Source organism: Podarcis pityusensis (genome assembly GCF_964106645.2).
Source record: "Podarcis pityusensis genome assembly, chromosome: 9".
Taxonomy (NCBI): Eukaryota; Metazoa; Chordata; class Lepidosauria; order Squamata; family Lacertidae; genus Podarcis; species Podarcis pityusensis.
In genome coordinates, this window is record NC_138034.1 from 27927633 (window position 1) to 27952195 (window position 24563).

The following is a 24563-nucleotide window of genomic DNA, read 5'->3' on the forward strand; positions in this document are numbered from 1 at the left end:
AGAACATAAGAACCATGGAAAAAACTAATACTCAAAAATAGGTGTCAGGAACTTTCCTAAACTGTCCAGTATACTATGTTTACTTGACTCTTCGGATTATTCCTTCATATATGTTTTGTTCCTTGCCTTCCAGAAGGCATAAACAACATGAGAAGAGAAAAACAGTTTCTTTCCTTTCACAGAACTTCCTCTTTGGAATAAATTACTGTGTTCGGAACTGAAGTAAAATCTGTGTTCGGAACTGAAGTAACACTACCAGACAGAAGGCAGAGAGGGGAGGGAAAAGAGGCTCAGTAAGGACAGATCCTAGCTCCACTCAGCTCCAGATGTCGCCTCATCCCTTGCAGCAGTGCCTTCTACCTTGCTTACATTCAGTACTGGTCAGAGCCTCAATGTGCCTCTGCCATCTTGCCCCCTCTCCCCATAGGCCTCCTTACTGCAGTGCAGACATCTCAGTGGCCCTGTGCCATCCCGTCCCCTCTCCCCATAGCCCACCACATTGCAGGTGTCCTTTGCGCTGGTGATGAGGGCCAGTCACTGTAGTGCAGGTACACCTGTGTGTGGTGACAGGGGGAGGGTTTCAGAGCAAGCAACACTTGACATTTTGCTTCAGGCACAAAAAAACCTTCTGAGCCAGCCCTGGCGCTGATGCTACCTTGCTCCAAGTCCCCTAATAATCTTGCTCAGCAGCTTGATATAGATACTTAATTGCATTGGAGACAATATATGGCCCTGCCATACTCCAAAGCCCAAGAGTCTAAGAACATGCAGTTACCGGGAAACCACCCTTCCAGGTAATACCCAAGCTTGCTTAAGCTTTCACAGGATGTGGTTCTGTACCCTCAGATTGTACCCTGTGACCCAACAGTGAACTTTATTTGGGAAATTAATATTCCAGTTGTTTGAGTGAACCACCCATCGGAGAAAATTTCAGAATATGTTCATAATTTACAAGCTTAGAAGCAAAATATTTCAGCATTAATATGAATGAAACACTCAGTGCTAGTAGAAGTTTCTTATGAGAAATGTAAACATATAATAAGAAATATATACACCCTGGACAATACCCACAAAAATGCAAGTCTGTTTCATGACCTGGGCATCTTTCATACAGGTCATAACTAATCTATCAAAATAAAACTGAGTCCCTCTTGTGAAATATATATCTAGTATGCTGCCACTTAAAATTCCACACACTTTGCTTCAAAAAGATTCAACACAGGATCAATTGGAAATAAAGGGGAAAAGACAAGGTAAAGACCAAGAGTTAAACCAATGGATTAGGAACTCATTAGAAAAAGGTGGCCTCAGGCTTCAATATTATATTACTTACAGACTTACAAACATAATGGGTCCTTTGACTGATTTGCTTCCTTCTTACATACACTAAAGAATACAAAGAACTTGCAGTGAGAAGAAAATGAAGGGGTTTGCACCAGCAATTGAGATGATAGGCCATGCTATTACGGCGAGTGTGGGAGAAGCACTGGCTATAAACTTGTTGCATTACTAGGGAGACTGGAATGCACAGACCAACCAACCCTTAATCCCAAAACACATTGTCGAATATGACTTCAAGGTACAGCTTTTAATAATCCGTATGTTGCCTGATCATGCTGATGCACTGAAAGTACCTGTAATCATTTGGCTAAAGTTTTGTATCAAATTCATATTTGTTTATGCTTATTTTGGCTCAGGAATTCTGAAACTGTTACAAAAATTTGTAGAAGTCACTGCTTCTGTTATACTCTCAAGTGTTCTCAAGTGTTTTAGGATAAACTGGGGGGGGGGATATATGGGTGTGTGTGTGTGTGTGTGTGTGTGTGTGTGTGTGTGTATCCCCCCAGTTTATCCTAACTCAGGGATAGAAAACCTGTAACCTTCCAGATGTTGGCTAGGGCTGATGGAAGTTGGAGTTCACAATATCTGGAGGGCTGGTGGCTTCCTCACCCATCCTAAACTTTCTCATTTCCAGAAGTGCCAGGAAGGATGTGAACATTTCAGTGCTCAGTCATTCCTCAAAAACAGATGTTGATGCATATAAGGAAGCAAAATTGTTTTATGCAATAATAAATGTCATTTCCTAGCTTCCTGTCAGTGTTCAAACATGCCAAACATTATGCTCAGTCAGACCCTGCCCAGCCAGAGAGTAAGTAGCAGCTGGCATGGGTGGGAACTGGTTGCTCTCCTAGCTTCAGAACATAGCAGGTCCTGGGCACTTACTTACTAAGAGGGGAAGGGCAAGGCACAAGGAGCACATTGCTGTGTGTAAAGTTGCAGAAGGAGTGTCACATTGACTCTGCCATGTCACAGAGCACTGAGCTCCCCACATCTCGTCCCTCCCCTCTCCCTCTTGGTAAGTGCCAGCAAACTGCTATGCTGGGAAAACAGGAAAGTGACATAGCCCTACCTGTGCTGCCTTACCGGCCGCTACTGCATTCATGTACTTTTTCAGGATGAGGCTATGAACTTGCAGAAATCAGGCATCTGTCTGTTTCAAAAGACTGTGGACTGTGCCTCCGGGAGTGAAGTCAAACCTATGAGTTAGCAGCATCAAAGTGACCTCCCCAGGGTTAAAGCCTGACCAGTGTGTATGGAGGTCCTGGGCTGCCCAGATGACAAGACCCACCTCTTGGTCTCGCTGAAATGGTATAAAGGAAAGCACAACAATACATTTGACACCAGCTTGGTTATAGAAGTTGCCAGAAGGAGGAATACAAGGTGCACAACCATCTTTGGGACTCCAGATTTTTGTAGGGTTTACTCCTTAGCCTTTTCTTGTATCAAAGATATCCCAAAGGCTTTGGATCAGAGTTTTCCTTCTCCTAGATGGGCTACATTCCCAGGTTGGCAAGCCCCACCTGCCCAAATTAATGCTTAAATAACTACATCCCTGTTTGAGTATGCTTTATTTTCATAAAACCAAGTTCTATAAAAGTCAATGCTAAACTTTAAGTCAATCTAGGACACAGTCATGAAATTCCATCCCACGAAGAATGGATTTTAAGTGCAGGTTCTAGGGAAATCCAATGTACGAAAGACTGTTGGGAGGCGCTTACTGTGTAAAGAAAGAATTGTCCTTTACAGAGCGGCCAACAGGGGGATGTGGGAGTTTTGGATCCAGTCTGTTTGTTGTATCCAGTTTCCCACCCCTGCTCTAGGCCTTGGACCATAAATTTTACTCATTGAGCCACAAACATTCACTAATTATTTTAATCAGCCCTGATTTTCATCTGTTGTTTCTTGAAAATAGAATACTTAAAATACAACAAACTGTAATTATAGATCTCAATAATTTTACCAAAAATGATTCCATTGAACTACTATATTTAACTTCCTACTTTTTCTAGTTTAATTTTAGTCTATTTGACTGGAAAGCAAGAACAACACTTCATCATGCCACAAAAATATGAAACTATAACAAAGAAATATGCTGCTCATCATTTTTTACCCTTCTACATTGAAAAATATCCTTAGTCTAAACAATGTGATTTATTTTTCTTTTGACATTCAAAACTCTTGAGACTGACATTTCTCTAAGATCTATAAGAGATGGTTTCAAAATACTTTAAAAAGTCATCAGCAACTTTGTTTATTTTATATTTTGTATTCTATCATCAATCATGCTAATTTCTCAATTCACAAGGGGTGGAAGGTTTTAATCCTCATTTCACCTTTCAAAATTCAGTAATCTAAATGATCAGCGAATGACTAAAGTATTTTATCCATTATTAGAATTTTTATTGTTTATTTGTATTTATGGATCTATACCTTACCTTCTGTAAAAACCCAAGGAGGCTCATAACATAATAAAAAACAACAAAGGGCATAAAACACTTTTAAAAGACTATAAAACATTTCAGGTAAACAAAGGATATACAACAGTTCAGTCCACCAAAGCTATAAAAAAATCTCTCACACGAAAGCCTTAAAATACTTTTTAAACTAGAAAAGTTTGCAAGATTTGATAAAATGTATATTAAAATCGAGTTCTAAAATGTCCTTGATTAATTATAACTATCATATTTCTACCTGTCTTACAGTGCAATCTTATTCATGTCTACTCAGAAGTTAGTAGTTAGTAGTTCAATGTGTGCGTGTGTGTATTTTATGAATATTATATTTCTTGAAATATCATAAAAGGACAAGGTAATTGGTATTCAACAATTCTGAATGACTTCAACCTAAAATCTGACACCTTTCATAGTAAGACACAGGTAGCTTTCTGAATAAACTAAACAAGAATTATGAATATTGCAAGGGTCTGACACACACATATATAATGCATACTTGAATTAAGGGTACATGACACATGTTACTGTTATTACTTCTGCAAGTGGTTCTTTTTCTGTGTTGATTTGCTAATTAACTGGATTGCTGGATAGGTGTCACCCCCCCTCAAAAAAAAACCAAGATCAGCTAACTTGGAACACCAAAACATGGAGACATTTGTGTGGTGTGAATTTAACAAACAGCTCCAATAATATCTGACACTTTTAGCTGCCCCAATTCTACTTGGCAATCCTTTGTTGATTCTTAATACAGTCGCACCTTTAGAAATCGAAAGAAATCCATTCTGGAAGTCCATTCAACTTTCAAAATGTTCAGAAACCCAAACACAGCTTCTGATTGGCTGCAGGAAGCTCCTGCAGCCAATCAGAAGCTGCGGAAGTGCCATCAGACGTTTGGCTTTCAAAAATAGTTCGCAAACTGGAACAGTCATTTCCGGGTTTGCGGCGTTTGGGAGCCAAAACGTTCAGAACTAAGCTGTTCGGAAACCAAGGTACGACTGTAACCATGATCTGCCACTTAGTTGCAAATATCCAGGTCATCCTCCAGCCTAGGAAGTTTTGGGTTTCTCTGGCAGTTTTAGAAAATATATTATCATGTTGATAACATTGTTGGCACTGTATATGATGCAATAAATATTGCTTATAATGTGGCTTAAATCAACTGTCAAAGATGTGGACTTACTACTGTAATTGGCTTCATGTTTATAAATCTACTACAGTGCTGAGAAATAGAAAAGGGCAGCCTGATAGGACTATTGGTATAGTAAAAGGAAGATTGAAATGGACATTTTCCAAAAGAAACATGGATCTTTTCCAAAGATAATCATTTCAAACAGTCAGGACAATTCATAAGAGATACTGTTGGTCATTAAAGAAAATTGGAGATGCTGAAAGCTGCCACCTGCCCCAATATATACACAACTGGAATGCTGCCAACCGTGCGCTTCAGCATATAAAACAACTTGTGGAGAAAGCATGAGCAAAATACCACTCAACTAAATTATGATTAGTTACTCACATCTAATCAGATTTAACTGACACTTGTATTATTGTTATCTTGTGATTAACTGTAACATCTCACTGAAGAGCTTAGCTCTGCAAGTGATAGCTTTCTTCAATCGCCAATGAAATGTTATTCCCTGAGCTGGATCAGACCTAAGTAAGCTTATGTGTACAGCCATGAAAAGACTGTAGTGGATTTTGATGTATGCTTACCAACAGCTATTGTTAAACACAAATCATTAAGTCTAGTAGGAATTTCACTTTCACTATAAAGTTAAAGTTGGTATGTAAGAGATCAGTTCATTTTAGTTTGGTTGCTTCTTATGTATGATGTAAGCCACTTAACAATTACAATTCACATTAGGGCTTTAGGGATGGATAGTGTAACTTTTCTCCCTGTTTGTTAATGGATATCGCTCTTCCCATATTATACATGGGAATTTGAAGTACAAACAGCATGTTCCATTACTGATAATGCCATTTTTCTGTGAAAAGTCCCACATGAGACGATAGGAATATAATTCTTTAAAATTACGAAGATCAGAAACTCTCAAAAGATCAGCTGCAATCATGGCTTTTTTGAAATCATGTCATTTTTCCTTTACACCTTTAAATTATTTTGCTCTCCCTGCATTTATTTGCACTTAACTCTGTGAAGTATTTGGGGATACAGATCATGAAGAAGACACAGGAGACAAAAATAATATTATTTTATTTTCAAAACCAAATGCTACTTATTCTCTACAACATACTATTTTAGCAATTAAATATTTGTGAAAAGGGCTTAATGGAGAAAACAGCACTCATATTTATATAAACCTGGGTTATGTCAGTATAGATTGTGTGCCATTCATTAGAGACTAATACTTTTAAAGCATTTGGAACTAGAAAGAAGGAAGGAAGGAAGGAAGGAAGGAAGGAAGGAAGGAAAGAAAGAAAGAAAGAAAGAAAGAAAGAAAGAAAGAAAGAAAGAAAGAAAGAAGTGTCCTAGGAGTGTAACTGAGTGTGCTGAATTTGGGCACTTGGGATAGCTCAATCAATAGAGAAGGAGACTCTGAATTTTAGGTTTAAGCCCCACGTTCAGAAAAAGGGCTGGAGTAGATGACTCTTATGGTCCCTACCAACTCTATGATTCTATACATTCTGAACCTTGACAGAACATTTAAAACAATGATACAGTATATGGCATCCACAATACATCATAGCTACATAACATGTAGCTTGGATTTACAAGTTATACTATCTATAAAAATATATATTTTACATCTTTCCACAACATCTAACATGATTCAAAGGAAATAAATCTCTTTATAGGGAGATACTGCTAGTTCAACGTGACCCGGAAGTGTCTGCGGACAGCGCTGGCTCCCGGCCTCTAGAGTGAGGTGAGCGCACAACCCTAGAGTCTGTCAAGACTGGCCCGTACAGGCAGGGGTACCTTTACTTTTACTTTACTGCTAGTTCACAGTACAGCGAAAGCTACTAAAAGCTATGACTTGCTTGACCAAAAAATGACCACGACCAGAATGTGTGTTTTATTTAAATGTAAAATTACAAGCCCTTATTATTGGTGGTTAACACATAAACACACATAGATATTGCTGTAGACTCTAATTTAAACTGGAGTGGGAAGCAATGAGTCAACTAAATTAAAAACCAAACCATTGCTGCTATCATAGTTTTCCTGAACCAAAAAATATTTTGTGTGTTTAGCATCAGAACAACAGAAGCAAACTCTATTTTAGTTCTGCAGTTGATATCATGCCATGATTTAAGTGACTTTAAAATTAGTTTAAAATCACTTAAATCATAGGTAAAGGTGAAGGTTAAGGACTCCTGGACAGTGAAGTCCAGTCAAAGGCGACTATGGGGTACAGCGCTCATCTCGCTTTCAGGCTGCAGGAGCCAGTGTTTGTCCACAGACAGCTTTCTTGGTCATGTGGCCAGCATGACTAAACCGCTTCTGGTAGGCGCAACGGAGCACCATGATGAAGCCAGATAGCACAGAAACACTGTTTACCTTCCCGCCGCAGTAGTACCTATTTATCTACTTGCATTGGTGTGCTTTCAAACTGCTAAGTTGGCAGAAGCTGGCACAGAGCAATGGGAGCTCACCCTGCCGTGCGGATTCAAACTGCTGACCTTCCGATCAGCAAGCCAGGAGGCTCAGTGGTTTAGACCATAGGACCATCCACTCCCTTAAATCATAGCACCATCTACAGGGGAGAAAAATGAAGTTTGTTTCTGCTGCTCTGATGCAAAAGACATTGGGTACTATCTAATGCTAGTCCTATTTAGAGTACACCCAGGGAAGTTAATGGATATGACTTAAATCCATATAGTCTGAGTAGGACTTAGCTGGATTTTACCCATTAGTTTAGGAATAAATACTATTTTGTTGTAATATATATATATATATATATATATATATATATATATATGAGCAGCTGCAAGTGCTTACATGCCTGGCTCCATACATATCATATATATATAAAATAAAAAGCAATACAGGATATTTTGCTGCTGCCCACTTCATCTGCATTAGATTGGATCCACATGAAGCTGTATTTAAGCCTGTCTTCAAGGCTGTTAAACTTTCCCCCTTAGTTTCTGCCAACATCTATCTGAAAAATAAAAATCTAATTCTCAGTATTTGCACTGATATATTCTAAAATGCTGATTTCCTTACAAAGCAGCATTCATGACAAGGGGACCACCAAAACCAAGGAAGAATGTGTTGCTCAGGCAAGACTCAACCGCAGCACAAAGTCCTATTGTACACAGGAGCCTCCAATAACCAGGACACTCCTATCAGCCCAGAGCCTTAGGGTATGTCAATATCTAGGCAGATGCTTCAACCTGCTGTTTGATATATCCTCTCACAGGACAGCTATACAGTAGTTCCCAATACAAGGGAATTAGTACACAAGGTATAACACTTGAACCTCCAAGATGCCTCCAGTCACATGAAATAATATGTCTGAACTGGGAGCCATACTATGAGGTGACATGTATAGCCTACAGTAAGACTCTCAATTAATAATGCAAATATTGTTTTTTCTTTCTTTAATTATATTTATAACGCTATCTGCACCCTAGTATCTGGTGGGGAGCAACAAAACCACATACAGGGCAATAGCATCATGTGTGATGGTTTCAGCAAAATCACATACAGTGGTACCTAGGGTTAAGTACTTAATTTGTTCCGGAGGTCTGTTCTTAACCTGAAACGGTTCTTAACCTGGAGCACCACTTTAGCTAATGGGGCCTCCTGCTGCTGCCATGCTGCCGGAGCACGATTTCTGTTCTCATCCTGAAGCAAAGTTCTTAACTCGAGGTAATATTTCTGGGTTAGCGGAATCTGTAACCTGAAGCGTATGTAACCTGAAGCGTATGTAATCCAAGGTACCACTGTATAGCCAAAATATCTGGCTGATGCCCGGCAATGTGGGGAGGGGAGCCCTGCACGGAGTCCCTCCCTGTGTCTCTGCTGCCTCCCCTCCCTGCTTCATAATTGCTTTCCCTCCCCTCCTGGGTATTGAGGCAAGGGGGAGAGTGTGTGGAGGTTCAACTTGGCTCTCTCAGGATACAGCAGCAGGGGAGAGAGATAAAGGTGGAAGATAGGAGGAGGCAACAGGCAGACAGAGAAAGACACGGACAGAATAAAATGGGTGGGCCGGATCTGGGATGGAGCTGCAGGTTCTGCCTGGAGCCAAGTGCCTATGACTGAATTCAAGTCAAATGTGTGTGTTTAACTTGCACCCTGCTTCCCTACTAATGATCTAAAAAAAGTATAAATCACTTATAAACAGATGTTAGCCAAAGTCAGATTTACTCTCAACCTGTGGGTATGATCAGGGGTGATATCTGTGTGTCATTATTCCAAATACAGCCTACTCATTAACAGCAGAATAATATGGAAATAATATTATTTCTCTCTAACATGTTGATAGAAATTTCCAAAAGACAATTTTTGCTGACAACAAGGAACATGAAGTTCCTTCCATAGCTTTGTATTCTTAATAAGGTTTTCCATTTATGAATAATGAAATAACTATGATAACGTTGTTTTTCAGTAATTCTTTCCTCATTTTTCCTGTTTAATTTGAATCATAATTATAAATTATATAGGTTATATTTCTAATATACTAACAGCCTATTTTCAAATTGTCTCCTTAGACTCTTAGTATCATTTTTGAAGCACAATTCTAACTATATTTACTGAAAAGCAAATCCCACTGAGTTCATTCAGTGATTCCTACCTCCTAATAAGTGTGCTTCCGACTGCAGACTTAACTGCCAAAATAAGAACAATACTGAATTTCAGCATTGTAAAGAAAGGTTAAGAGTTTCTTTGAAGAGCTGCTAAATCCTACAAATGCTAAAATATGCCTCAAAATAAAGTGGCCACTTAAAAGGGGCGGGACCCCGACAATATACCATTACAGACTATTGACTAAAAGGGAAAGTCACCATGATTAAAATGGAGCAATTCACTTTGAACTAACTCTAGTTGACTCATCTAATGTGCCTAAGGATTGTCTGTGGCAAGCCTAGAGGAAATCTTTTGTGCTTCAGTTAGCAATAAAGCTTGCAAATCATTATTCTTCTAAAAGACTAGCACTGATAACCAAAGATACCAGCAGTGTTTGGGGTTTTCTGTTGCACTTTAGCCCCTGCTAGACAAACATACTACTTTAAATTCAGTGTTAATACTAAGGCTTTTTACAAAGCATTCATTCAGTCCATATCTGGTTTTATAACGTACTGTGTCCTTCCATCACTTATCATTAGGAATATTACAATTTTTTAAGAGTATGTATGATTGTTTAAACATTCTCCAAATATAATCAATAAAAATAAAAGCATTCATGAATGACTCACACAGCTTGCAAATCCACTAAAGACCATTATTATTATAAATCAAATCTTCAGACCAACAGTTCTCTTTGTTGTTTCAAAGGGTTAGGCCACACGGCAAGTGTATTATGTTTTTGTGTTAGTAACATATTGCTGGGTATTTCCACAAAACCTAACAGATGTTTTGTAATCCTTTGGTGGCAGAACACTGGTGGGATTAGGAAGACCTTGTGAATCTTGTTCTCCTTGCTCTGCACTGATGAACATGTAACTTCCATTACAAGTGTGCAGCTTGATGTCTGCGTATCTGACTGCTACACATACTGCAGCCAACCACTGAATAGTCTATAAACTTTGCTAGGGAAATGATTGAAGTTATTTATGAGGCCATTTTATGTCATATTTCTGCGGGTTGGTCATATTGTCACTTTTCTCATATCTACACTTTTAGTGAACAAAATTGATTGTTTCTCTGTGGAATAGGCTCCCTCTTTCTAAGAAAGACAGCAAACTGATGACCATAAAATTGGGTTAAAAGACTTACTGTATACATGCTTGGTTGACAATATCTGGAATTAAAATTAAACCATGCATAGAAAAATGTAATAAATGAATAAAAATGTATATTCTGGGTAATTTAAGCTCTAAGTGCAACTTTTGGTCATGGAATCCAAATAGCTGAAGCCATCTTATGTATGCTTCCCAAATGGAATAACATCAAGGTTCCAGGACTCTAATGATACACAAGCTGCTCAGTCTGAAAGACCTAAACTCACAGATTTATTTCACACAAACTTAAAAGCCACAGATAGACTCCATGGAAAACTACTGCAACATTAATGTTGGAGTTGGTCTGATTTCCCCCCCAGCTAAATATAGGGTTTCTTTTTCACATAACATAAAGTCTTCAACCAGCTTAAGCTTTCTAATAAATTGCCAACTCTGAAACAGTATATCTTTTATTATGCTGCTTGTTACTTTACTAAGACAGGAAATTAAAGCAATAAAACACTTTCAAAACGATAGGGCGCACTCAAGCAGTCAATTTTCTTATGTTACAGTAGTATTCTTCAAAAGGCCTTTTATGATACTAATATTAAATCCTTTGAAGTCTGAAGAATCTGTTGAGGGTGCTGAATTCATGATATAAAACTCAAAATATTGCATCCACTTATGCATTTATTAAAAACTGAGTACATGGCAACAAATGTTTAAAAATTAAAACACGACACTAAATTGATGTTATTAATGTATCTGAGGTTCACACAGGAAAGGACAGCATGGAAAGAAACACTACCTATTCAATGTTCAGGGAAAATCTATTTTGCTTTTGTATCACTTTACATTACCAAATGCACACCAGGTGTGATCGTAGATACAAAAGGCTGGTGCAAAAGGCTGAAGCACAAACATTATAATGGTCACTTATGCAAAATGATCACAAAAAGGAAATTGAATCAAGCTTAGAAAGCTATTCATTCCTTTTAACCCCTCTAGAACAAGGTCAGTCTAGTGGTTCTGTTTAATGGCATGAACACTATTTCAACAACCTGATAAAAAGCATGTGGTAGGAAAACAAAGCAAAAGTCAGGTCCCATTCCCTGAAACCAAATGCTACAGCAGTTTTTGAGGCACACAGTTGTGGTGAGCCTCATTAAACTGAGTATTTATAAAATATTTTGGCATAGATATACATCAGGAACCTCAGAATAAACTATCAGTAGCAGATCCTAGTTCTTATATCTGTTTATTTCAGTTTTATATCTAGTACCCAAATGGGGTTAAAATAAATCTACCTGCAAAAGTTATTTCAGTCAGGTCATTATTAGAACATGTTAGTGAAGAGAGTTTTTTGAAATGGTACTTCATTCTCTATAGACCAATGATGCTGACAGCTTAATATTTTTTTCTTTTCTTTACTACTCTGGAATTTATAGAAAATTTATTTGTCATGACGCTGGCCTCAGCAGCCCTGTGCACCTGTTTCACACATGCAAGACACATTCATGTCCAGGTGGAATAAGGCTGCACTTTGAACCTCACACCTGATGGTGGAAATTGCATTCAAACATAGCTATGCATAAGTGCTAGACAGTGCATGAAGGGGTTAAGGCCAGAGAGGTCCGCTCCTAGACTCTGCAAAGTCACAGCTTCTCTTCTCTGTGAGGGAAAAAGCGAAGCTGCTTCTATTTACAGTGGCACCTCAGGTTGCATACGCTTCAGGTTACATACGCTTCAGGTTACAGACGCCACTAACCCAGAAATAGTGCTTCAGGTTAAGAACTTTGCTTCAGGGTGAGAACAGAACTTGTGCTCCGGCGGCGCAGCGGCAGCAGGAGGCCCCATTAGCTAAAGTGGTGCTTCAGGTTAAGAACAGTTTCAGGTTAAGTGCAAACCTCCGGAACGAATTAAGTACTTAACCCAAGGTACCACTGTACTTCCCTCCCTCTCTCAGCACCATGTAACTGACCAAGGAAGATGTGTCTAAGCTTTGCTCCAAGCTTAGAGCACGTGCTTGAAGCGATCTTTCTGTATTTTCTACCCAAGAGTAGAACTTCCCAAAAGTGGAACTTCCAGACCAGGCCCAAACACAGACCCACTCGACACAGACCGCAGTGATCCAGAGCTGAGGTTACCAATGTATGAACTGCAGTACCCAAGTTATCCCAATACAGATACGACACAGCTACCATACCAGGCAAAGCTGGTAAAAAGCACTCCTAGCCACAGAGGTCACCCTGGCCTCTAATGACAAGGGTACATCCAGAAGGACCTCCAAGCTACGGACCTCTTCCCAAGCCATGCACCTGCCCCATGTAGAACAGGCAGCAGGTCTATCTTCTTGGACACATGAGCCATCTACCCATAAAGTCTCCATCTTCCCAGAGTTGAAAAGTTTACTGTCCCTCACCCAGACCACCACTACATTAAGGCACTACATTTGCACTTTTCTCCTGATGCAGATATTATAGAGAAATAGAGCTTCATGTCCTCAGCATACTGATGTCACTATGCTCTACTCCCTGCAGCTTCATGTGGATGTTAAATAACACGGGTGGGGGGGATACTGCCCTTCAGCACCCCATAGCACAGTTTGAATACCAGAACACACCAACAATTTCCAAACTCTAAGTTTGCTACATCTTAAAGTGAATTAGAAAATTATAAGCATTTAATAGCCTTCAAGAAAAATTAAACAAACAAACATACAACCAGAACAGTGTCACAATTATCTACTCTGTTAAGGTAAGTAAGCAGTACCAAGAGGTCTATGAGTTCAAGGAAAGGATATCTCCAGGGAAGGCATTCTGCTGCTTCTTTGTGTCCAGTTTTATAAAATTCAAAGTGGGTAGAAACAGAGATCCCACTGAAGTCCATATGTGGCTTTAATGCCAAGCTTAAAAAGGTAAAGGGACCCCTGACCATTAGGTCCAGTCGTGGCCGACTCTGGGGTTGCGGCGCTCATCTCGCTTTATTGGCCGCGGGAGCCGGCGTACAGCTTCCGGGTCATGTGGCCAGCATGACTAAGCCACTTCTGGCGAACCAGAGCAGCGCATAGAAACGCCGTTTACCTTCTCGCAGGAGCGGTACCTATTTATCTACTTGCACTTTGATGTGCTTTCGAACTGCTAGGTTGGCAGGAGCTGGGACCGAACAACAGGAGCTCACCCCGTCGCAGGGATTCGAACTGCTGACCTTGTGATTGGCAAGTCCTAGGCTCTGTGGTTTAACCCACAGAGTCTTGGATAAACAAAGTACAAACACACTTAAAGGCATACGACATAGGATAAATGGAAATAAAATGTCTTAATGGGAAGGAGGTTGAACGGAGGCCACATACACAATAGTGCTGACACTGAACATTTCAAGAATCTTAAACATTAAACTGAACTAAGTTTATTTGCTGTTTAGATTCCTCACTTTAATATCATTTGGTCCCACATTACATTATTTTATCCTATTTAAACAATAATTTAATAATTATCAGAGAATGCTTTCAGCCCTTCTGGGCCTTATCAAGAGAAAAAACTAATCTGAAGTGCTTTAGAAACTTAGTGCATCATCAGATTTAACATAGGCAGAGTTTTCTTTTCACATTAAATTAACTTACAATTCAGAACTGTTGCATTTATTGGTCTTTGTAATCCCTAACCTCCTCAACATTTTGCTAGATGGATGAATATGAAAAAGGCATCAACAGCTTTAGGGTGTGATGCAGAAATAAGAGATAATGAAAACTAGAATTAAATTCATGGGCTCCATTTGTTTTCTCTGCATGTTTAATAGAGCCTCCCATTGTTAAAGACTCTGTAAGTAATCATTGATTTTAGACTGTTTAAAATTAAGAGAGGAACTGCAGATTTAAAAGATAGAAATGCTAGACATACACATTATACAAGTACTACTTGCTAGAGCTAGTTTCTGTCAGTTGTTGTAATGTGTGCAAGCAAACACTAGCAGAAGTTGCTGCTCAGCTAGTTTTCTTTTTGTACCTTCTGTGTTTCGGTAGCATTTTCGTAGAGCTCATTGTAGTTGCAAGATTAAAGCACTGACTACTTCACAGCACTGACTACTTGACCTGTGTGCAGTAATGGGCTTCACCCCTTCCACTGGCATAAGAAAGAACAGTGGTACCTTGGTTCGCAAACGTAATCCGTTCCGGATTAATCCGTTCCAAAACCAAAGCATTCTAAAACCAAGGCATACTTTCCCATAGAATGTAATGCTAAATGGATTAATACATCCCAGGCTTTTTAAAAAAACCCTAAAACAGCAGTTTAACATGAATTTTACTATCTAACGAGACCATTGATCCATAATATGCAAGCAATATTGTAGATGATAAAAATTTATTTATTTTTTCTTACGTGCACCGATGATCGTCATTGTTTGGATGGGGGGCTTTTATCCATTTCTGCAGTCACACAATCAATCAATCAATCAATCAATCAGTAGCTGAACTGGGTTCCACGCAGTCACAAAAACAAGTCACAAAAACAAAGTCACAAGCCACAGTCACAAAAATGAAGTCACAAGCCATAGTTACAAGTCAGTCCCATAAAACAAAGAACATGTCACAATAAAAAAAACAAAAAAGCCACACAAACAAAAACGCAAAAACTAGCAAAAACAAAAGCTCCAAATTTCACCTCTGTGTTGTGGGGGCACTCGGGACTTAACAGCCAACAGACTCAACAGTAAGCCTCTGATTAGCAGTGGGGGACTCAACTTACAAACAGAACACACTCAACAGGAAGCAGAACATGTTCTCCTTTCAAGGCAAAGTTCACAAACCGGAACACCTACTTCCCAGTTTGCAGTGCTCTATTTCCAAGTTGTTCATAAACTAAGCTGTTCTAAAACCAAGGTACCACTGTAAAATAGAAAAGGGATCCCTTCTCCCAACACTGGGATGAAATGTGCTACCAATATTCTACACGTGAGACACTCACGCTGGATCAGGACCAGTTCAAGTGCAGAACTTCTGCGGCACATATTTGTCTTTGTTGGAGAAGCTACCATACTAGATCCCTTAAGATAAGTATCTTTAAGATGTTCAGTACACATTCCCACAGACCATGGCTGGATCTAGACACATCAAAAAAACGTTTCAGGAAAACACATTGTAAAGCTCATAATGGCAAATCACATGCTGAAGGATTGAACTCTATAGCGCCATCTGGTGTCACAGTGTTATAACAAATTTAAAACACTTTTTTTAAAAAAAACAACAACACCTAATGTAGCTGAGTCCATAGTTTTCTGATTTCAAGCAGTCACCATGAATGCAATAGTTAGCCAACAATATAGCATAAAGAAGCATACATACCTTTTTCTTGATGGAAAATTATGGATATAAATCTTCATCAGACTAGCGGAGGAGCATTGTGGGATATGGCATCATTTGGTTTGAGTTTCTAAAGATGCCTCAATCAGTTTCATCCCAATTTACTTCTTCACCACGAAGAGATGGCACTGAAAGGGTTAAAATGTGACCAATATTAACTTTTTATTTATAAACCAAACCTTTTTAGACATGTCACACACTGTCATACTAATCAAGGATTAACTGCATGACAAATCTGAACTTTTAACACCAAACTACACTGAAGTTGTGAGAGAGCAAGCAAAGGTCACAGCACTTTGTAAATGTAAATTTTTCAAACCATCACAGTGCTAAAATATATTCCTTATTTCTGTTATGGTTTTCCAGATAATTCAGATATAAAAGGAACAAAGGGGGGGGGACTATAAGCAAGGTAGAATGTTCACTTTTTATAAAGAGACTATTGCTTGATTTATACAGGGAAATCTCTTTGGTCCCATCTTCTCAGTACTGGGGAAATGAAACAACAATGGTGTTCAAGGATTCCTGGTGAAAAATTGGCAGAAAGTTGATCCTCCAATTTATTTTTACATTCATACTGAAAACGCAATGCTTGTTCCCAGAAAACAGCTGAAGAAATTCTTTATAAAATAGTAGTGAGCTGTGAACAGTAGTCTAAGTAAAACTGTAATAGAAATTAATGAAACAGAACCTATTAGTCTGCCATTAGGCTGGACTATTAAATTATCAATATTTATATAACCCAATTCTTCATGCATTTCCTCAGCACAAGCCTCATTGAATAGAACCTTTGAGAATTAGCGCTACAATGTACTTGATGAACATGACACCTGTGATTTCCTTTTCCAGAGCACTGAGCGTCTTCCATCGTTATGTATCATATGACATGCTGCAGCTAGACTGCTAAGTGGGACACCATATTGCATACACATATTACTAGTGCCAAAAGAATTGCATTTCCTGTCAATTTGCTACTGAACCAAGTTAAAGTCCTGCTGATGACTTTCAAGGCCCTACATAGCTTGGGACTAGGCTAAATCTCAAAGAACACTTCCCATTTTACCTCCCTATTATGGTCATCAGAATAAGACCTTGTGGTCATGCCACATCCTGCGTATATTTATGAACAAAGGACCTTGAGTTCTCTGTTGTAGTAGCCACCTTGTAAAATAATTTCACCCTGCTAGGTAGCAGGCATCAATACAAGTACTGATGTTTTGCTAACTAGTAAAAACGTATCTCTTTGCTCAGGCCTTCCTGAGCCTTTGATATGTAACACCAGTTTTGTTCCTTAAATATGGCAGATGCAAATTTTTATGTTCTACCGGTGTTTAATGTGTTTTTTTACATACATGTTTATACAATGCACAAAAAATAAAGTCCCAAGCATGTATGTAGAGCTGCCCTAAATCAGAACCCAACGTAGGTTCCATTGCTGTGACATAACCAGGAAACTTGGTCTAAATAATTATTTCCCATTTTAAGCAGAATAGAGAAATTAAGGTCTAGCACATGTGTGACTAATCTGCAGTGTGTATCCAACAAGAGGCATAGGTTGTGGACATGTGGCATCCATAAATAGAAGGCCCCAAAAACCTAGCCAGGTGTTCTGCCCACCACCTTTAATAATTATTATAATTATTTAATTATTAAATAATGGATTCCTGCTTAGTTTCCAGCATGTCCACTAATGTGGTGCTCTCTTATACTGTGTATATAATATTGGACATTCATATACTGTACAGTTGGCCACCAGTAGTCTTCCAAAGGTAAGATGTTCCACAAATGGGATGATATAGTGGAGAAGCCCTCTTTTTTGGTCACTGCCCAAATTTATAGCACATTACAGAAATATAGATGTGAAGTTACAAGAACATGGATTACCGCGGCAAGGCTATTCTAGTCAAGGAACAATCATAGTTGGCAAACCAGCACTGAAACAGGCACTCCTAGCCACTATGCTTTCCAATGCCCAGAGGGTGAATAACTCCATCCAGAATAGATTCTCTCCCCTCCTCTGAGACATGGGAATCACCCACCAAAATGCCTCCATCATGTCATAATTAAGTATCAGTTTACTGGTCCTTATCCAGCCAAAAAATCTGAGTGGTGCATTCAACAGAATTCATAATCTCAACTTTCAGCAAAGATATTGGCTTTGTGCTATAATGCAATTCATTTGATCAGCTTTTTAAGATTCTTTACATGCCCCAAGAGTTGTAACCTGCATGTGACAAGCTATATTCATAGAGATTTTTAAACACATACAATTACAGAAAATTTTTTGTCATAGTTATTATAACAATATATACTGTACAATTATGAGTTTTGTTTATTAAGGTTTTTTATTTCATCAGTTTATGAATTTTAATTGTAATTTACTTATTTATTGTAAACTGCCAAGAGAACTTTATGCCAACAATAAATAGAATAGAATAGAATAAAAATAAACTATTTAAGATGCAAACCTAGTCCCTGCACATACACATTGGATGCGGCAGGAGGTCTGCCCCGATGAGTATCCTCATTGCATCAATGGAAATCAACTGTCAGCCTCTGATAGTAGAACTGGTGAAAAGGACTAGACTGCCTATGATAAAATAAGTGTTCTTGAAAGTTACAGTTTTCTGTCTACTCTGTAATGGTGTACCCAATCCAGGAAAAAATTATTTGGCGGTAAGCCAAGCTAATGCAGTAGGACTTGCTCCCAGGAAAGTGTATTGGATTGCCTTTTTAGGATTCACTACTTTTCCTACCGGGTTTGTGCCGGTGCCTTTAACAGCAGCCTAACATGCAGAAATTAAACTGGTGAAGCTCTTCATGACATGGCTCTATACCTGCCAGAAAAAGCAATTTCCAGTTAAACCACTGGAGAATTAGAGAAGCTGTGTAGGGTTTACTCCTCAGTCTTTTCTTTCCTCAAAGATGTCCTGCAAGGCAGTAGGTACAGATTTTTCCTCAGGGTTTACTCCTGAAGCCTTTCTCCATGAAGATTACACCAATTGACCACAATTATTCTCAGAATTCAGCCTTCTACATGCAGCTGAATGAAGTAATAAAGCCCCATACTCAACTCTCTTTCTTTAAAAAACACAAAACAAAACATTTCTAGCATAGGAAGACAGCATGTCAGGAAGAAGACAAAACTGAAATTATTATTCTTATTTTATTGAATTTATATACTGCCCTATACCCGGAGGTCTCAGGTCTCATCATTCCCTTGATATGCTGAATTTCTATGTGTATGGAAGTTTGTTTATTAAAAAATCCCCCCCCCCCAAAATCATTCAAATGTGTTCTTTTCCCCCAACCTGCACCTAAAATGGTACAGTACAGGAAAAAAAACTTTATTTAGAGGTGCGCCGGGGGGGGGGGGAGAGAGAAAAATTGAAGAGAGGTTGAAAACAAAGTCATTTAAGATTTTATTCTCCCAAGTTAATATCCTACTCAGTAACCTGGAGAACCCCCTAACTCCATACAGGCTTACAACTGGAAAACAACATTAAGTGCCTAAGGCTGCAAACCTAAAGTTCAACCAGGCTTACTTCTCAGTAGACGTGATTAGGATTGCCCTTTAAAGCTGCCATTCTGTACCCATTTACTTGGGAGGAAACCCTACTGAACTCACAGGAGCGTAGTACCAAACGGATATGTAATCTTGGGGTTGCGCTACGAGAAGAGAAATGTGAAAGTGAAGCTGTCACAAAAGGCCAGAACTGTAACTCTGGGGGGCAAAGGAAAGTGAGGGAAACAGAGCAGGCTGATTCAGAGGAGTAAAGGAACAAGGAATAATAATAACGAAAGGTGAAGTGAGCATGTAATCTCTCTCACACGTTGTGCCCAGGAGGGTATGAGGCAGGCCTCGCATTTCCCTGCCTTTTGCCTCCAGCCTTCCTCACCCCACTCCTTATCAGAATAATAAAATACAGCAAAGTATTTTCCTCAAACAACCACTTACGGAGAGGCCTGAGAGACTTCCTTGCCTCTCAGAAGCAGCACCTCTTCAGTCTTAATACTGAGAAAGCAAAACTTGTGTAGGCCCAAAAGATTGGCTGTGACATGTAGAGAGCCGGTTGGCCACCACAGGAGGCAGATTGAAAGAACTCCAGGGGGTCTCTCAGACCTTTCAGTAAGTGAAAATTTATTAGCATAGCGCACAGGGGGAACTTCAGCTAGGGTTTTTTTTTTAAAAAAATAATTTTTATTAGCCGACCAATCAAATCAAATCACATCATATAAATTCTGAATTACAAAGCCGAATTTTAAATTTTTGTTGAGGGGACCCATATTTCAAGTTCCGAAGGGGGATTCTGATCATCTTCTTGCTGCTGCATTAATATCCACAAATCAATCCAAATAATGTTCATAATTCTATCCAGTCTTATCTTGCTGTTTCCACATCTCATCTTACTTGTATATTTTTCCTTCTTTTCTTTACGATCTCTTCTGATAATCTTCTTAAGGTGACAAACACCAATTATAATCCTGTGTGAATTTTCCGTTCGACCAGTCCTCATATCAGATGGTTTCCATATATCATCACTTTCATAAATAACATCACTCTTTCCATCATTAACACGTAGATCTGTCACTCTTAAGTCCCTCTGAGGAGTATCACCCACAATATAACAACAGCTCTGTTCCTCCTCCCAGACTTAAGTCCTCCGACAGAACTAGCCAACATGGCGACGGTATTTTTTACTGCGTCATTCCAAAGCTCTTGTAATTTTCGCGGTCTTCTTGAAACATGCTTTGGTTAGTGAATTATCTCTACACAGTCTTAAATCCACAGCTTAAGTCATTAAAACGACATTTCTGACTTGTGGGGGGGGGGGATTCTTGTTTAATCACATAGAGGAAAGAAAGGAAAGTTTTTCCCCCCTCCCCCATCAGTCCCTTTGCCATACCGAGTCTTGGCGTATCTTCTCATGATTTACTCTTGTTCCTCCGACTCGTCTTGTTTTATCAGAGATCTCTTCTGTTAGCAGTCTTTACTCCCCCTCCTTCCTTGAAATATGTGCATTCGCTTCATCCTAATTGTTTCTTTTGAAGTTCTTGCAGCTAGCGGCGCGGACCAGAGACGGAGTCCAGGAGTGCCGAAATCCCAGAGGAGGGCATTGTGCCTAGTGCCCCCATCCCCACAAATTCGGGGGTGGTATAGGGCACAGCAGGCAAGGGCAGCCCCCCCACAACCTTGGGGGGGTAGGGAGGCTATTTTACTCCCATCACAGCCTCCTAATTACCTTGTGTGGGTCGGAGAGATGTTATTGTCAGCCATCTTCCGATGCGCCCCTAGGGTTTTGATCATGGGGGGGGGGGGGAGGGAAGAGATGTGTCCTCCAACTGAGAATCCATCACTTCCACTTTTTTCCTTCTTTTTTCCTGTGGGTACAATTTTGGAGGGAGAATTCAGCAGAACTCCCTTATACCTCTGATCAGCTGGTTGCCCCCATCTTTTCCTCTTCACAAATCCAATACAGTGGTACCTTGGGTTACATACGCTTCAGGTTAAAGAATCTGCTAACCCAGAAATATTACCTCGGGTTAAGAACTTTGCTTCAGGATAAGAACAGAAATCGGGCTCTGGCGGCGCGGCAGCAGCAGGAGGCCTCATTAGCTAAAGTGGTGCTTCAGGTTAAGAGCAGTTTCAGGTTAAGAACGGACCTCCGGAACGAATTAAATACTTAACTCGAGGTACCACTGTATTCCAGGGGACATTGAGGGAGGGAGGGAGGGAAAGGAGGGACACTAAACTCTAAAATGGTCTTTCTGTTTCTGTTCTGGTTTTTAGGCACAAGGAACAGAAGGGGAGACTCAATCAGAAGTTCCCAAACACAGCACCAAAGGAAAATAGGGAGAATTCCAAAATTTTTCACATTCAAAATTCTCCTCAAATTCTGGAGTTCAGAATAACCTAGGTTTCTTCAAAGCAGTACCAATGTAACAGGAATCTTCCGTTAATCTGTTGTTGTTTTTTAATTTACAATCTACTGTGCACACACACACACAAATCATTGTAGCTTTCAGACATCTAACTATCAATCCACATGTGTACTTTGATAAAACACTTTGATAAAGCACCTGTCTTGGTTTAATTATATGTATGGCTGTATTTACAAATCCTTTTTGTGTGTGTTTTAGCAATGTGCAGCAGCACATGAATAAGATCACACGGAGATTGCCTTTTTCAGTGTTTAACCAATGCATGTGTATAATCTGTACTATAGGAGTAATGTGCAATGGATAGATGTTATTGAGAACTATATGCAATTCTAAATTTCAGAAATCCTGCTAGTTAAGCTAGAGTTCAGAGGGAATAGAATGCAAAGAAGAGCAAACCCATGAAACTATATAGGACTAAACCCAAGGAAACCCACTCAACCCTAAATCAAAGCAGGTTTTGTCACCTGCTGAGCAAAAGTTCTGTTGCTACAGAGGATGCTATCTGGAGGTGCTGTTTTTACACTGCTACCAATGCTATTGGCTTTAGTTGATTTTTATTGCATTGCATTGCATTTTATAGTTTTGGGTTGCAAGTCGACGCAAACTTACCTAGGAGCAATCTCCATTGAACTCAGTGTGACATACTTTGTAACCATGCATATGATTAGGCTGTCAAGTTCCAATTTTTAAACTTGCCTCAGGTATGTCTGCAAAGAAAGTGTGATTTATGAACAAACCAAACTGAATGAATTGTATGCTAACAGTGAGTTGATCTACTCTCACACTCTAGGGCTAATCATCTACTTCTGATCTTTTTATATTGTTCATAAAAATGAGAACAAAAATGACCACATGAAGATTAATTTCTTAAATGTATCCCACCCTTTAAAAATATTTTATTAAATACATATAACAAGTGATCAGTGACCCACTTTGAATTTCACATTTACGTACTTTTAAACACAGTGGGCAGTTAATGTAAGACAACAGCAGTACTCTGGAGGGAAATTGGCAGAGAGAGCTCACAACTGTCTGGAATTGAAAGTGCTATCTAATTCTGCTGTACAATGATCAATTCGTTGACAGAACATCTGCTTGTCTCATTCTCTGCAAGTTCAAATCTATATTCCGCTACTCTTCTGCCTTCAGCGTAGAGATTAGTGACATATTTTTGGCACTATGGCCCTGTGCTTCAGTGTTGTTGTTTTAGAGTGTGTGTGTGTGTGTGTGTGTGTGTGTGTGTGTGTGCGTGTGTGTGTGTTGCTGCTGTTATAAAGTGCTTATGGAATTGATCTCCCATACAGATTTTCCCCATACACTGTTTCATAACCTGAACTATCTCAACTGTGCACAAAGCATCCAAGTCAACTCTCTGCAATAAGTCACTGAAGGGTTGCAGCTGCCAACAGCAATACTTCAGAAACCACTGAAGACAGACAAATACACACAGTTTTATTGGAAACACTAAACCAGTGGAATCAGCAAAGATTCTAGGGTTAAGAGAACTTGCAAATATTCTCTCCAGGCCTAAAGGAATATCTTCAAAGGTCTGGCAGAAAACTATAAACCATATAGCTACTTAATTCCAACCCATGGTCCCCCCCCCCTTACCAGTTTGAAACAGCAATTGGATTTAATGCATCTTTGTATTGTTTTCAACATATATTTTGGAGTGAGAGACTCTGTAACATAAGATCTGCACAACTCCTCATTTCAGTCCTGAAAGAATTCTTGCCTCACCTCTATTTGAGTTTGAAGCTGGCATAGTGACAAAGAACTTGCACAGACACCTTTCACCCTGACCAGCACAAGCCAGTGGGGATTAGAATGTGGCAGTAGATCTGCCCACTTCATTTAGGATTGCTAAATGTATAATTTAGTTTGGATCCAATCCAATGGACATTGTCTGGAATAGGTGAGATAATAATTTTTTTAAGCTTTGATATTTCTCCCAAGGAAACTGCTACTGCTTTCAATTTAGAAAAAAGTATAACTGCATACCAGATAGCAGTATTTGTGACTGCCACCAAATTCTGCAGCTGAAGCCTGGTTTCGTTTCAGGTTAGCAGTATTGTTCAACAGATACTGAATTCTAAATTTGACAATATTTTGAATATAATGCAAAATAATAATAATCCTGTTTTTGTTTCAGGAACAGATATTCACAGATACTTATGATATCTCTACTGTGAAAACCTGATGGAATGATGCTCCCTTTAAAAAAAGCAGCTTTAACTCAATGGCCTTTTGGTTCCTGCCAATTAAATTATACCGATTATCCTAAAACTAAATCTCAACACAACCACAATATTATTTTTACAGAAGTGTAAAAAAATAAAAATAAAGTTTGGTTCAGCAAACCAGGTCAAGAGCACAATTCTATGCATGTCTACTGAAAAGTAAGTCCCACTGATTGTAGTCAAATCTACTTCCATAGTAAGTGTGTATAGGACTAAAGCTATTACACTATTTCTATCATAAGCTTTTCCACAGTGGCTGAATGATTTGAAATAATAATGGCAACAGTAGTCATACATAGCTTGATAATACAATTTGTTCTTTACTTAGCTTGATTTTTCACGGAATTAATTTTTCTACAGACAGTTCAGAGGATAAGA

At 39.1% G+C, this 24563-nt stretch overlaps 1 protein-coding gene across 1 annotated transcript in view; it reads right to left on the minus strand.

Annotated features, from left to right (window-relative positions):
* Positions 1–24563, minus strand: part of TENM3 (teneurin transmembrane protein 3) — a 974114-nt gene that overhangs the window by 724348 nt on the left and 225203 nt on the right. The window contains exon 4 of the mRNA XM_081021657.1: positions 15985–16130. The gene's annotated coding sequence lies outside the window, so the exon portion shown is untranslated. The remainder of the gene's footprint in view (positions 1–15984; positions 16131–24563) is intronic.